The sequence below is a fragment of the Lissotriton helveticus genome, chromosome 12 (assembly GCF_964261635.1).
Source record: "Lissotriton helveticus chromosome 12, aLisHel1.1, whole genome shotgun sequence".
NCBI lineage: Eukaryota > Metazoa > Chordata > Amphibia > Caudata > Salamandridae > Lissotriton > Lissotriton helveticus.
In genome coordinates, this window is record NC_136073.1 from 644,284,892 (window position 1) to 644,301,806 (window position 16,915).

The 16,915-nt window shown below is 43.1% G+C and overlaps 1 protein-coding gene across 2 annotated transcripts in view; it reads right to left on the minus strand.

The window, feature by feature from the left end:
- ZDHHC1 (zDHHC palmitoyltransferase 1) overlaps nt 1–9,532 on the minus strand; it is a 658,528-nt gene extending 648,996 nt beyond the window's left edge. For both annotated transcript variants that reach the window (XM_078670152.1, XM_078670151.1), the window contains exon 1: nt 9,324–9,532. The gene's annotated coding sequence lies outside the window, so the exon portion shown is untranslated. The remainder of the gene's footprint in view (nt 1–9,323) is intronic.
- Between the last annotated feature and the right edge of the window lie 7,383 nt (nt 9,533–16,915).

Genomic DNA, 16,915 nt, shown 5'->3' on the forward strand with positions numbered 1-16,915 from the left:
GGTCGTTAGGTTCAGACCCGAAGATGAATACTTCTTGGTCGGAGGCCGAGGTTTGGTGGTTGTTGAAAACAGCATTTGCGGTGAGAGTGTGTTTAACTTTACCGATTTTGCCAAATATCCTGAATGGCCTATGATGCCGGAGATCGTAGTCTCCCCCAGTTGAGGGGGAGAAGTGGCCATTAGTGCACCCGGCGCTTTTTTAAAGTAGTCTAGTAGCGACCGAGAATTTAGCTCGCTCAAGGCTTGAGCCGGACCGAGGATCTTGTTGTTCTTCCTGAGGTGTTGCTTCCCAGATACGGGCAAATTTTGGGGCTTCGGTGAATTGCGAGGGCTCGTAAGAGTGGTTTCGAGGACAGCCTCCGGTTTTGCCTTCTTCCTTTTTGTTGCTAAGGCAGTTGTTTTTCTTACTCTCCCCGATCTCATTGCTTATGTTGAAAGGCCAGGTCGCAAGGGACCGCTGGTGGTAAGACCAATAGGATGGTGACTTCTTCTGGTGTTTCCGGTCTTCCCTTGGGAAGTTCTGCTAGCTGCTGGCTCCTAAATTGAACGTTAAGACGTGAGGAGAGATGGGAGGCAAAATCCCCTTTTGCCTCTCTGGATGTCAAAATCTTGCTTGTCTATCTTGTGTCGGGGAGGTCCAACTGCCCAGGAGACTGCTATTACTGCTGTTGTTGCCGTTGTGTGCTGTATGTGCGTGAGGCAGCCTCCCACTACCCCCTGCTCAGACCTCACCCCCCCCCAGCCGCCCACCCTGCCACCTGTAACCACCCAGTAACTGGACCAGCCACTACGGGGACCGAGGAACTGTGCGTGGCACCGAGCCACCGCCTCCCCTGATGTGAAACTACGGCCACGTGAGGGGGAGGGGTACGTGTGCCCTCACAGCCCGGTCACCGATGAATGGCGGGCACCGGTCGAGCGGCCACAGGACGAGGGAGAAGCAGGGGAGGAGTTCAGCGAGACAGGGAGCGAGGAAGGCAAGGGATAGCGCCCAGAATGGACAACCCAGCGGGGGGCGGCACACCACAAGCGGAGCGAGCGCTGACGAGCCGAGCCGGGCGGGAGGAAGAGCTACTACCCTGAAAGCCGCCAAGGGCTTGAGGACCGTGGCGGCAGTGACCCTTAGGGGTTAAACTGGAGGTATGGGCCGGTATAGGCAGAGTTTTGGCAGAGTAGCGGTCTAGCAAGAGCTGAGCCGGGGAACACGTTCAGACAGGGCTCAGCCGTGGCTTGTAAGTGACTACCCACGGCTGCCCGTGGCTGTATGGCACTCGCGCTGTTAGGCGCCACCACTCCCGCCACTCCCCCCCTCAGCTTACCCAAGCTCTGCTACTACCGCCTCGATGCCTCAATGCCGTGTTCACCCTGACCGCAGAGCCCCGGTCACCTTTGTGCACGCCGTCCCGTCGGAGCCTCCGCGTCTCACTCCTCCTCGCACAGCTCGCCCTCGCCAACGCCCACGCCCTCCTGCAGCTAGCCACGCCTCTGCCGTCTCAACACTCGCGCACAGCAGAATGAAACAGAGACATAAGGGACTATCTAGATCAGGTTCTGGTGCACTTCGTCTTGGGGACAGGTTCAGGGACTGGGTGTCGAGCTGCTACAATGCACCCACTGCGACTATTAGAGTCAATGGGGTCTCATCTCACCCTTTTGAGATCCAAAGGGGCACGCAGCAGGGTTGTCCGCTCTCACCCCTCCGTTTTTCACTAAACATAGAGCCGTTGGCCCAAAAGATTAGAGACCCCCCGATATTTGGGGCATCCCGTTCGGTGGGGAACAATACACGATTAGCCTTTATGCTGATGACATCACATCCCTGGAAGACCCAGAGCATTCGTTCCCAGCTTTCCTACAGGAACTAGAAACCTTTGGACAGATATCGGAGTTCCGGGTCAATGGTGGGAAATCAATGGTTCTCTGGCTGAAGCGCCAAGGGGCAGGGTCCACGTTGGGAGGGACTACCTACAGATGGATACAAGTCATGACATCCATGCCGTATCTGGGCATTGAGTTAGCCCGCTCCGTGGCTCGCACGGTTAAGTTGAATTACTCCAAACTACACTCCCTGATCACTACGGAGCTTCATAAATGGAAACTTCACCCACTGTCACTATTGGGAAGAGTGGCGGCGATCAAAATGTCGATCCTCCCCAAGGCCTTATATCGGTTTCAGACACTCCCAGCGTGGCCCACTCCGGGCATTCTCCATAGGATACAGCAAGGGATACATCAGTTCATATGGGCAGGGGCCAGTCCCAGGATGCGAAAAGACCTGGGCTATCTCCGTTCTGATGAGGGGGGTCTGGGGATTACGTGTCTATGGGACTACTTTAAGGTGGCACAGCTTGGGCTCTTCGTGTAATGGCAGCGGCCAGAAGCGGAAAAAGGATGGCTGTTCCAGGATAGAGCGTTGGTAAAAATCCCTTTCCTCAAGCGAGCCGATCGACCCCATAATCTGCAGGGATCCCCCATTACGCACACGCAACTCCGGGCTTGGGATGGGGTGGCCACTAGGAACATCTTTCCCCTCGCCCATGACTCCATTGTTGGAGAACAGGGACTTTGCGCCAGGGCTGGACAAACTAGCATTTTTGGGGTGGACGGGAACTGAATGCAAAGCTGCAGGTCATTTCTTCGACCTAGATGGCATAGTGTCCTTCCCAGACCTTAAAGCGTTTTTGGGCCTCCTTGAAACGGAACGGTTCCACCACCTGCAGTTGCGGCATTGGCTTCTCCAACCAGGGGTGAGGCCGAAGGTTAGCAGGAAATTGACCAAGTACGAAAGGTGTAACCAAAGCAAATGGGTGGTAGTGATTCCTCAACAGGGAATGTCCGCACATTCAGTAACACATTATAGTCATAGATACATTTAGCGTGAAACAATCAAAGAATTCTATTAAAACTGTACAGGCGGGTGCTTGCTTTGCCCAAAACACCTACCACCTAAAGGTGTTTATTCAGCACACAGCAGTGCGCAACAACATATATACCAAAAATTGAGACTCCAGCAGCACTCCTTTAAGTCACATACAAGTCATGATTCGTAAAGATCACAGATATTGGGACCTATAAAACATATCCCTATACTCAAGAGCGGACAAGACCCAACTTCATTAATCTAAATCAGGCATCCAGACAAAACAATATTCTCGCTGTTCAGCAGTCTTTATTCAAGCTGTATAAAATGTTTCGTTAAAATTTTCCCAGCACACGGTAGCCATCATGTGTTTCGTCTTATACTATAATTAATTCACAGCTGTGTCACACAAAATAAGACAACACAGCGGATAGCGTTAGCGGGCCAACAAGTTTTCTCCTTCAATCTGTCCTTCCTAGTCTTGTAACGTGTAGCATAACATCTATACGTTGGGTCTTCCATGTACGATTTATCACCTAACACACACCCAGTTTATCACACTCTTCCCGGCGCTTCATTTATCTCACCTGTTGCGAGTGCAACCAAAATACGCTGCATCCCTCCAAGTCGTGGTGTGTTCGTCGGTATGAGTCTCAAAACTGCCAAACGGCTAGGTGATAAATCGTACATGGAAGTTCCACAACGTATAGATGTTATGCTTGTTGGCACGCTAACTCTATCCGCTGTGTTGTCTTATTTTGTGTGACACAGCTGTGAATTAATTCTTGTGGCCCATGACTGATATATTTGCAGCTTTTAGCATCGTCTTGTAACCTGCCAGATTTCGCCTGTACGAGGGGATCCTCAGGACGACTGGGTTTCAAGAATCTGGGCCCGCAAGCCACCTTGTGCAGTCTTAGGATTTCAATTTTTCAACCTGCCAAAACCACTTTTGATAATTGGAATCCTGGTGACGACGGTTTTATAACATTTTGAGCGGGGCTGGCGTACTCGACTCCGGATACGGGTTCCTTGACGTAATTGGGTACAGGATCGTCTATGCACCATTTTTCAGCTATGGCTGGATTGACTTGGATGTTCATGCCTTGAAAAAGGCTTCCCTAATAACTTGACGGCATCGTCAGCATACTGGAGCAAAGAGGAAGGTCTCCTGGCTACTTTGGGCATGTTCAAGGCCATGTCAGTAAGCATCTTTCCCAGTCAGGTAACATGCATTTACACTGTTTAGCTAAATTCCAGGGATAATATTTTTATCTGTCATAAATCACCTTGGCAGATGTACAAATTGTATGTGTAATACATAAAGCAAAAGATGTTAATGAATCATAAAGCAGCTTCCTTTTTAGTAAACACAAAGACATTAGGATAGTACTATTTACAGAAATGAACACCATTTCTATACAAGTTGCAGTTTCTATTGATATCTAAAGACAACAAGCAATGGCAATGACAATAGATCACAACTGATACCAAGGTGCAGACCCATAACAACGTTAGCTTGTTTTTGCCATCATTTATGTCAAAAACCATGAAAACATCATAATTAATTCGTACACACATTCAGCAGCCATCTTCCAATGTTATCTGTTAGACTTTATCATAAAAACGTCTCCAAGATGGTTACAGTGCATGCGTACATCCATCCTATTATGTTATAATTTAATATGCTTCTAAGGTGTTTCTATTCTAAGGTGGCCAAGAACTATTTCAAAAGGTAGATTAACAACAACGTATGAGCGGACTGTCAGGCAAGCAATCAGATGGAATTGTGCAACGGTGGGCTCTCACAAATAAGCCTTTGTCAGTGCTTATTTTGTTTCTGAATGGTTTTGTATGAAGGCATAAAATGTAAAAACATGCATTGATTAAATTATATTGTTTTACATATCGGAGCACATATTGAATCCATACTTCCTAGTACTAGAGGGGACTACCTATTGTGCAGACGTGCACATTGTGCTGAGCAGAAGACCATCTCTCAAAGCCAGGTAAGCTAAAAGGTCAAGTGGGCCTGTGTCCTATGCTGTATCCTGAGGAAGGCAGAAGCACAATGTCAATGGTACTACTGCAGGGCAGGCAAATAGTAAGATGGCGGTTGCCATTTCCCTTAAAAAAGAAACACAACAAAAAAAAAACACAACAACATTAAAACAAGCAGCCATTGGCAAAGCCAATAAGTCTCGCCTGTGGGACCTATTGTCTTTGCCAATGCCAGTTGGCAACGCCATTCTGCATGGCCGATATCAAAAGGACATTTTGTTCAGTATAATGACATGGCCAACAACGTCATTTCATAGCTGTGTGAATAGTGAGCACTCATATGGATCTATGAAAGGATGCAGGTGCAGTTTCTTCTTTTATTTTCCGAGATCACTAAATAACAAAGATAAGGAATTGAAGTAGCGTGAAAGTGCTTTTTCAGGGGGAGGGGATGGAAGCACGACTCCCCTAAAGTGGTCCCCTTTACACAGCAGCTACTCTCGAGTCCAATCTCTCCTTATGATGAGCACTTTCTGCTTTAAAAAGGACTTCCACCCTGAAACAGCCTGTGGTAGCCGAGACTTGGTTGCCAGGTCCTAGGGAAGGTGTAGGACGCTCCCCCTAGCCCCCTCGAGTGCCGGGGAACTCAATTGCCACCACGCTTTTCCCCACCTTCCACCAGGCAGAGCAGTGGTCTAAGTTGTACAGTGCAGTCTAGCCCACAGCAGCCAAGACGTCAGTCGCAAGAGGAACAGGGAAATTGAACATGGGAGACCAATGGGGGATAGACCCAAAAACAGCACATGGGGCTCTCGCGTAAAAAGTCAAGGAGGGCCTCAGGAGTCCAGGCCACTGCAGTGTGGGGGAGTACCCCTGTGTGATCCACGCCATCCCGGCCCAGGACACATTCAGGAGACCCTTCTCAGAGGCGCTGCTGGGATTTCAGTTTTGAGGCCACTGGCTCCACATCTCAGCCAACCAGAGGCAACGGGACAAGACACAATCCAGGCTCACCCACAGTTGGAGAGTTACCGGTAGGCCCAGCCCCCACCCACACAACAGGGCTTCTGACCACCGAGGAGAGATGCGAGTGGCTGTCCCTAGCAGTCGTCAGCAAGACAGCCCACCATCTGGGCCCCCCAATAAGCAGGTACCTTTGGAGCTTCCCTGGGGCTCTCAGTAGCGACGGGCCGCAGACGCCCGTAGCACCACTGCCCAGCTCGTGGTTCTAGGCCCCAGTTTGCAGGAAAGAGGCAGCCCCTTATCCCCCCCTCAATGCACCGCTTGGGGGGAGGCCACTGGTGCGGCCGTCAGCAACCACCGCTCACCAGATTTCTCGCTGTCCTCCTGGCAAGATGGCAACACGGAGCAACCAGCAGACGCGCTGGGCTTCAGCAGGTAGCGCCACCTAATGCGTGCCCCACTACTTCTCGCTAAGGCCATGGGAATATACACCGTCCTACCACTTTCTCATGCCCTTTAGGTTGCCCCGGTGCTGTAGATGGCACTGGATGGGCCCCGGTGATACGGAGAGCAGGCGAGACACATCCCACTCCATACCCTCAAGGCCACACACCCCTGACCAGGATTTTTAATGCTATACTGACATATACCCTGCAGGCCACATCAACCAAAAGTAAGACTGAACACACCTTGAAGGTGCATTTCCTATTATATCAAGAGGACTTCCTCAATGCAACAGTCATGTTGTGTCACGCAAAGTGATGGCTGTCAAGAAAGTGCTATAATAACATTTCTATATTTTCCAAGATGCCGGTTTGCCAGAAAAAAGTTTGCCAACACGGCACAATTTAAAAAAACAAATAGTGACAGAGGAGGGGGCATAAGAGTCCGAGCAACAGAAATAGAAGGGGCAAAAAGCAGCAAGAAATAGCGAGAGGGAGAGCCCTCTCATAAATATAAATCAGAAATTATAGTTTAAATATAAAATGTAAATAATTACATGATATCAGCAGTAGAAGAACACAACTCATCAAAAGTGCCAGCAAAACAAGAAACACGCATGCACTGCCACTTGAAGGACGTTTTTATGCAGTTCTATCTGTAGTACACACACAACATTGGTATTGTCTGCGTGGACTGTTGATGCATTTGAAGCCTTTAGTTCGGCAAAGAATTGCACAGTACCACAGAAGACGCATGAAAATGTATGACATGCTACCAGAACAAGATCTATTAAAAAATAAATGCATAAAACTACCAATAGCTTTGACAGAAATCATACAAAGATCATGGTAAAACCATATTAAAACTAGGGAAAAGTTTTAAGCATTTTGCAAACATAAAAGTAACGATATTTAATACAAGACCTTAACAGCAATAACAGGACAAATGTGCAGTTCACTTGTGATAAGGATCCCACTAGCCTTATGTACTCAGGCTATAACAAGTCAGGTAGGACTTGCGTGACATATTGAGGCCGTGAAAATCTCATGGAAATTGTCATTTGGGAGTAGAGATTAGGTGTCTTAAATAGCTTCTACCATAATAAGCAATGTTCTGTCTGCCTCGAAATATAAAAAAAAAAATAAGGTTTGGCCATCATCCCTGTAGGCGCTGGGAACAGCTAAAATCTTACACCATAATAGCAAGCCCATGGGTGGGTTGAACGGGGAAAACCTCTTTTTCATGAGATAATGTGTCCCAGGATAAGATGCAACATAGCATTTCAAAAATACAGTCAATTACGTAAGGACAGACTCAATAAGTGAGTTCTAGGGCAGAATTACAGATTTTTACAAAAATTTGAAAGGGTACAATATAGAAACTATAAGTGCAGAGGCATAAAGTTATTGTCATTTAGGTTTGCCATATTAGGGCCGTACAGAATAACAGGCAAACCCAAAAATGTGTCCAAGTCCCAAATGACCTACAAATCAATTTAAAAAACAAAATAAATAAATATCTGACTGTATCCCAAGTAGCAATCGAAAAGGTCTCTGCCTCACCCCCAAATATCATATTTGGGGGTAAGCCAGAGAACTTTTCTTTTCTAGCGGAAATTCATTTATTTTATAACGGAAATTGTAGTGTCTTGTGAGTTAGAGATGATGAGATTAATTTGGTTCCTGACGGACTCCGTAGAACAGCAATGTAAGTGCGTGATGGAAGGTGATAGAATTCATGATGTAGAATAGTATTTATGCTGAAGAATAAAGACATGTAATGTCAAGCTCAGTCTTTAGCATGATCATTTGCACATACCCAGGTGGGGATAGGACGCTACAGAAATGTTCACTTAGAAAATAGTGAAAACTGCTGATTCATCATCATGGTGTGAGCACAAGAGGTTTTAGAAAATCAGAAAACAGAATTAATAAGCGTCACACTGTCTTAACATCAAAGCATTATCCCACTACATGAGTGTTAATTCGGCCCCCTATGTGCTAACGACATCCAGAGATGGCAGAACAAACTAGTAACAAATCAACAGTGAACTATTGTGAATGTCCTGGTTACTTACCAGTAATCATCATTACTCCGAGTATAGTCGCCCTCGCCACATGAGTTTCCATCCCTCTCTCCCTGTCTGGTTATCGGCTTCATGTGTATGCTTGGTAGTTTCAGGCTGCAGGGTTGGGCCGGCCTGCCTCTTATGGAGGTCATGGGTGAGATAGGTCGGCCATATTGGGGAGGCAAGGGAGGATAACTTTTTGGGGGTTGGTGTGGAGATGAAGCTCACTTTGTTAGTCATGTGGCGGGGAAGACTTACGAGGAGGTAATGAATGCAATACAGCTGGCAGAATAATCCTTGAAGGTCGAAACAGTACTGAGCCCATCATGTCATTTGGAAATAAACAAACAACTTTGCTTAACAATGAAAAAGAAATAATAAACAGTGAATGTGCAGGGTGAGACATCCATTTTGAACAAGATGGTGTGGTGGCCTACTGAACATAAGCCAAGAGAAGGTACTTTAGTAGGTCATATGAAAATTGTATAATAGGCAGTAACATTAGATATGCGTACACATGGGAATTTGAGCGCAGATCCATATTCTGCACATTGCTATTAATATGCAATTGTATTAATGTGCAAAAAAAATCTACACCCACATCTCCTGCACGCTCAGCCACCACCAGTGCCTCCTATTCTCATTTAAAAGGCTGCGACAGTTTATCAAATTAAGGTAAAAACCTATTAGTAAAATCAAACTAGAGGTGATAAATCAATCTTAATACTAGCACAATCAGTAGCTGACAATGAAAACAATTAACACATACGTAAGCATCAACAAATTAAACAAAACATTATTTGCTCTTCAATTTATGAACACTCCCACAAACCAAACATACTTGCCACCAAATTGGTGAAAAAGAAACATACTGAAGACCGGAGAAAAAAACTTCTTCTAAGTACATATTTAACATCACTGGTGTGCATAGACGTGAGCACCAAGCCTGCAATGCTCTCACACTTGCCAACATAATTAGGTACTCACCGAGGGATTGATTGCTTTACTAGGCCTTAGAGTGGAACAAGCAGAACAAAATAAGACAGGTTTACTCCATCAGTAAGAAAAGTAGCCTAACCCGGGGATAAATCATCTTTCAGCTCCTTCCACGGACCAATAATGAATTCAGACTGAAGTCCGTTGCTCATAATTTAAAGGATAGCATTTTGATCGGGATTTTACTACTTCCGGATCGCATAGTAACCAATCCAACGACTGAACATATTCTGTGAGTGGAAGATGATGCATATGCAAAGATACCTAGGATTGGAGCTTCTGGGAAAAATCAACCAATCCCAGTGAGCCGCACAGGATTTCGAAGTGGGGATTGGCTTCGGAATTTGGACTGGTATAAATACGAGCAGTCCTACGAGAGTAGGCAAGTGCTGTCTCTGCCTCTAGCCCACTCGGGCATTTTAAAGGATAGTATTTGACCGTAGTTTTAGGACTTCCGGGTAGCATAGTAACCAATCCCACGACTGAACACATTCTGAAAGGTGGAAAATGCTGCTAATACGTAACGTTACCTAGGATTAGAGCTTCTAAGGAAATTCAACCAATCCTAGTGAGCCGCACAGGATTTCGAAGTGTTGATTGGCTGCGGAATTTGGACTTGTATAAATTCGAGTGTCCTACGAGAGTCGGTAGGTGCTGTCTCTGCTTGCAGTCCAGCTGGGCTTAGCTTGGAGGTTCACCTGAGATTAGTTGAGGAATAGGCGGTGATATCCTGTCTCGTTCTGGGCCGGGCACTCCTCGGTGCTGTCGCTTGTGGTTCTGTATCCTGATTTGGGGGAGGAGGGAGGCAGGCATTGACAAGTGGACTCTCTCTCCTCCCTCACACTGGCACTCTCTCTTACTGAAACTGTGGAACATGGTTTGACTCCTTGCGTTTGCTAAGCATCCTACGATTATGGAGGAATCACTTAATTTCGTGCCTTAAAAATGAGACTCAGACCTCATGTAATATAATTTGGTGCTTAGAAGCGCTCTAATGTCCTTGGCCAAGTTTGCTCCATGTGCATGTATATGTATATATATATATATATATGTATATGTATATATATATATATATATATATATATATATATATATATATATATATATATATGATTTCGTATCAGTTATCGCAATATCACACACTCTCAGGACAAAAGACGTAGCCTCCAAGTACAAAACAGTGTTGTTTTAATTCACAACGCGTTTCGCCATAACGATGGTTTGATCACGTGATAACTGATACGAAATCATTGGATTGCTGGTGTTATGGGTCTAGTTGTTAAATATGGCAGTCTGTTCCTATTGGGCGTTGGGCGCGCGGACAGCTGTCAGTGTCTGCGTATATAACTGACGTCACGGACCTTGGTCCGACACACACACCGTGACTATGTTCAGTCACCGCTCATCGCAAGCTCTTTCACTTGACGAATAAAGTTTCTAAAAATCATTCCATACTTCTGGAATTTCTTCACCATTCTACATTCCACAACATATGGCGACGAGGACGGGGTACGATTAATTGGCGAGCTTGTGGATGAGTTGTCTTCCAGCTTCGTGTACATTTTTACAAAGCAAGTGACGATATTCATTCTTCTTCATGAGTGAAGTCATTATTCTAATTCATTCTTCGTTATTTTTGGGCGTTCGTGAAGCGGCATAAAGGTTCCTGCAGGTGGCAGTGTTGAATAAAGAACAGTGGTTGACGAAAGAATATTGCGTGGGATTATCACACTTGCCGAGCTGCTTCAAGATTAATTTCAGGCAAGTTCAGAGCGCTTCTTCTTGTCAACAGAACCTTCATCTGTTTGATTTTGTTTTTTTTTCTTTCGACTTCTTTGTTCGCAGCGAGTGTGTGGTAAATCAAGTGAGGTGAAGTGCGTCGAATCTTCAGTCACAATTGACGGTTTCGTCAGCGCAACTGTCACCTGTCAACCGCCTCAGCTGTGCGGCAACCATTCATTGCTCATACGTCATTACGTCTATCTCGTAGGTAACGCGACGCCATTTTGGGTGCTTAATTCACATTGAAATGCATAGCCTTGCCGTTACGCTCACAGGATATTCAAGGTATTATCATTAAATGCGATATATTTCGAAGTCAATTGTCAAGATCACTTGCTGACAAGAAATTAAGAGTTCATCGGTATAGTTCAGAGGAATATGGGGTGGTGCCAGTAATATAAAACCGTGTCAAGTCTTTGCTTCCCAAAATAAATTGTAGGTCATTTTATTCATTGGGAATTTTTTTTGGGGGGGAACTGAAAGAAGACTGTGAACTGTACAATCTAGTTTTTTTTTTTTTTAAAACAAGAGAGTTCAATTAGAGATTCACATTTAGAGATTTTTGAATTTTCGTGTTCTTTCTTGTCTCCAAGGATCATTCATTGTTGTTCACTACATGGTTAAGTATAAGCCAGGTAGTTTTAGCATTTAGGTCTTTCGACAACAAATAAATGAACATAAGTCACAGTTCCAGCGCTTAGCAGAAAAGAAGGTAATCTTATACATGTAATTGGTTTATTAGTTTTATTAAGTGAATAATCTTATTCTCTAATATAAACTGTCAAATTCTAATTGCATATTTCAATTGGTTGTTAGTACTCTTCAACTGTAAATAACTGTTTAAATACTGTGATACAGCATTATATAAATAGTGTTTCTATTCTGTTAAAACCAATCAATAGTCAAAATTGATATCAGTATCAAAAAAGAGTTAGAAGAGGAAAATCGAGTCATGGCCAACGAAAGTATTTTCAATGCCCCAGCACATTTCCTAGAAGTTCCAGGTAAACCGGTGACGAAATGGAAGATATGGTACAAGGCTTTTGAAAATTATCTGGTTGCGATTAATGGCAAGAAATTTGACGCCGAACGTAAAAAAGCTATTCTTTATGGACTTTTAGGAGTCGCGGGCCAAGAAATTTTTGAAAGCCTACCAGAGTATGAGCCTGTTCCGGGACAGTTTATTCCCCTTGACGAATTTCAGGAGGCTGTAAAAAGGTTGGAAAAACAATTTGACGAAGAAGAGAACATTATGGTGGGCAGACATCGATTTGCATTAAGGAAACAATTAGAATCAGAAAATGTGGAGGAATATATATAGGAAGTTTAAGAGTGTTAGCCACTAAGTGTGATTTTGGTGACATGGCAGATATGTACATTCGTGACCAATTTGTATTTCATTGTTTCGAGCGTAAAATTCAGGAGAGATTACTTGCCTGTAAGAAACATACATTGTCTGAGGTGGTAGATATTGCCAAGGGCATCGAACGGTCACTTGAAGGTAGAAAAGACTTATCTAAGATAAATGAGGAATCTTGTTCTAGTGTGTCTTATGTAAACGACAGAAGGCGAAGAGAATGTAGTAATGAAAAATCCTATAGTTCAAACTATAATGTAAATTCTTCTCCCATCGTATGTTTTAGATGTGGTTCCCTTAACCATAAAGCTCATTCCATAAGTTGTCCTGCAAGTAAGAAAAGGCCTAAAGGTAGGAACTTTCCCAAGTGTTTGTGGAAAATTTGACCAAAAGTACAAGGGCAGTACAGACATTAATCTAGTAGATGATTTTGATGAGAATATGTGCTCCAACATTATTATATAGCTTATGTCACAGTTTTAGATGAGGGTTCATTTCTCTCTATTCTCTCCCATCAGATATTTGTTACAATGTTTATGTCTACATGTAGGTAAGTCTATTATATATCCTGTCTAATATAGTGCAGAAAACGTTTCATGCAGAAGATAGCAGGACATACCATCAGGTCGGGCAGAGTAGATTACAGCAATTCTGAAGAACGTATAAGTAGTTAAAAACATAACGGTCTTAAATCGTTAATGTTGACCTTTAGACTAACATATTCATTTCAAACATAGATGGTTCTAAAAGAGGCCAAGAAAGAATATATGTGGAAATGGAAACCTGTTCTACAGTTCAAGGGATCTTCCGTTTGAAATCATCTTGCACGTGGAACAGGAAGCTGATGTTCATAAGGATGGCTTGCTGTAGACAAGATCTTCTTGTGCGAGGTTGCTGCACCAAGAATTCTCGTATTGCCCAGAGACCCCTCCATATAACTTTCAAAAACTAAGAACTTTTTGGCAGTTCATAGAACTATTATCGGACAGTATTTCACTGGTTGTGGCTCCTATGCCATTATTCAAAGACAGTTACACTAACAATTGTCTATTGTGATAATTAAGGGAGGGATCGGTCTGTCAGTCTTCCACTTATAGATTTATTTATATGTCTCCTCTATTTATCCAGGCAGTTTTAGTATAACATAGTTTTTAGTTTTTCATACCTTTAGGACCCCCCCCTTACCAAGCCTAGCTGAATAGTACCTGGGGAATTTTATATTAACAATTACTCATTTCCATTTAATGTGTAGTTTTTCATAGGTGCCTATAGGGGTCCAAGGGACTTACCATGTTTACCATAACTCCTTTCAACTGTTGTATGTATGAGTAGGAAATTGTTTAATTATTTCTCCCATAAAAAGGGAGATGTTATGGGTCTAGTTGTTAAATATGGCAGTCTGTTCCTATTGGGCGTTGGGCGTGCGGACAGCTGTCAGTGTCTGCGTATATAACTGACCGTGACTATGTTCAGTCACCGCTCATCGCAAGCTCTTTCACTTGACGAATAAAGTTTCTAAAAATCATTCCTTACTTCTGGAATTTCTTCACCATTCTACATTCCACAACAGCTGGTTAACTCTGCCGGCGTACACGCCACCCTTCTTGGGTCACCAGGGGTCCGGAAGGAGTAGTTTGCCTTGTGGATATATATATATATGTTTATATCCAAGCAACAGTTGTTCTTCAATACTTTGTAAACAACACACTGTAGCCCATTCAGTTCCTTAGTGAAATTTATTCAGGCATAATCACCCGACGCGTTTCACAGCAGCAGCTGCTTGTTCATGGGTACGGGTACTAACATACTCAATAAAGTTATATGTTTCATTTACATCATGTGATAATTCTCACCAAAATGTGAAGACAGACTTCGTGACAAAAACTTGCGTATCGTGATATACATTGTTACATTTTTAGAGTCAAAATATTGTGCACAAATTTAATTAATAAATGTTAAGCATGTGCGGACATATATCATTATCATTTTTTCAAGCCGGTGCTGGGCCGTCAAAATAAAACACCAACTGGCCACGTATTACAAATTAAACATGTCTAATGAGCATTGAGTCACTGTTTATGCAATTTATACATCATTGCAAAACAAAATAAAGTGAAAATAAAATTGTCATTTTTAAATCCCAATTACAGCCTCGAACACCCGTCATAAGCAATCAAAAGAAATTCATGTTCCGCGCCTATATGAGTTGAGCCACGGGAACTGTGTAATTGATTTGCAGAGTTCTCTAAGGATATAAGCACACCTCTATTGCCCAAGTGGGCTGAATTGTCATAAAACCAGTATTGCCATGTTTTGCAGCTTTACAGTTCAATATAGCGTGCATTACCCTGTGAACTGGTAATGAAGCTTAGAGCTTGACCTAGCTCATTAAAGTCAAAGGAGTATTTAATTCATTTCATTTCAAATAAGCTTTATTTGATAGCAAGTATCATAAAAGCATTTCACAGTCATATAAAAGATTATAACATTTTGCCTGTGTACATTAAAGAAGTGACGTGCGATTGGATATTGCTTATCGTGGTGGGTTATTGCCCTCAGGTGTTCCAGCACTCTCTTTTTGGCTTTGTGTATTGTGCTCCCTATGTAATACTTATTACATGGACACCTGAGGGCATATACTGCAAACTCAGTTTCACAGGACAAATGTTTTTTAATCCTGAACGTGCTACAGTCATCTGACAGCTTAACTGTCTTACAACTGGAGCAGTATTTGCAGGCCTTGCACCTGCCACATACATAGAAACCCTGTACAGCTCCAGTTGATTTTTTAGTAATCTTAGTTAGCAAAGCAGGGGACATCATGTCTTTCAAAGACTGTGCTTTTCTGCAGGTAATCTGTGGGGAGCTATTGATACATTTTTCTAAGTCCGAATCTGTTTGTAATATGCTCCAATGTTTTTCTAAACATTTCCTTTGACCTAATCATTTGTTGCTATAGGTAGTGATAAACCTTACAGTATCTGATTCACATCTTTCCATAAGGGATTTTTTTTACTTGTAACAAATCCTCTCTGTTCCTCAAGTCCACCCTTTTGCATGCAGTCTTTATGCAGGCCTTACTATAACCTCTTTCATTAAATGGTTTGATCATTACATTTTTCTCTGATTCATAACTTTGCACCGTACTACAGTTTCTTTTAGCCCTTAAAACTTCCCCATAAGGGATACTCTGTACTAAATTACTGGGGTGGCAGCTTCGTGCATGTAGTAAGCTGTTTTCAGCTGTACTTTTGCGGTGCACAATGGTGTCCAATCTTCCATTGCATACTTCAAGCATCACATCTAAAAACTCCATCTTATGTGAACTGATGTGACTTGTGAATGATAAATTCAGATTGTTCTTATTCAATGTAATTACAAACTCTTCAGCTTCACTTTTTGTGCTTTCCCAAATGCAAAAGATATCGTCAATATATCTGGACCATACCCTTACATTCTTCTGATACATATCAAGCACTCGGACAACCTGCTCCTCCCACCAGCCAAGGTGGAGACACGCAAAGCTGGGGGCGAAGCAGGTTCCCATTGCTGTTCCGAGTACTTGTCGATACATCTTGTTATCAAAAAGGAAAACATTATTAAGGAAAAAATGAAAGTGGATATATATATATATATATACAAAGCACCCAATCCAGGAACCGTCGAACTCCAGATGCATCGGAGCGCTTCAAGGCAAGGAAAGAGGAGCCGACCCAAGGTTTGCAGTGAGCAATTTAGTTTTTATTCGGTGAAGCTCGCCCTGCCATCATAACGTTTCGGCCTTCACAGAGGCCTTGGTCACATGACGCAAATGAGGGAGGGGGACTATTTAAAGTGCTAGTGCAAATGAAATAAGGGATGAAATTGGTCAATCCAATACTCAGTTAAACAGCCACAGAAAGAGGACACATTAACTACATAAATGTACAGTTTGCCTCTCGTTGCTACACATCAACTAATCTGCATAGAATGTTAAAAAATGTAAACATCGCACTTGAATCTTCTCATACATGAGGACATAAATTATCTAAAATGTAGATAAAATCATCTGTTACCAAAGGAAAATTAGACCTCAATGGCATAAAACACACACACATATTACAAGCTCGTAATTTTGTCAAATAAAAAAACGGCTTCAGTAATGCGCAAAATACGCCAGGCAACAAAGTGCTAGTGCAGCAACAAATATCTGACACCACATAACATGGTGTCAAATAAATTTGGTAACATAGAACCTGAAATAGGCAACATTGTGCAAATATGCAAGTGGCTTGACTGTTTTTAACAAAATGTAGCCCCAGTGGGCTCATACTCATGTATCAACCTATGTGCAAAACCCTGAGAGTGCAGCAAAAAGTGTGAAAGTGCATGTGAATAAAAAGTTTTTTTTATATATATATAAAGTATTTTATGATTGCATAAAATAGTCAAACACATAGTGTTG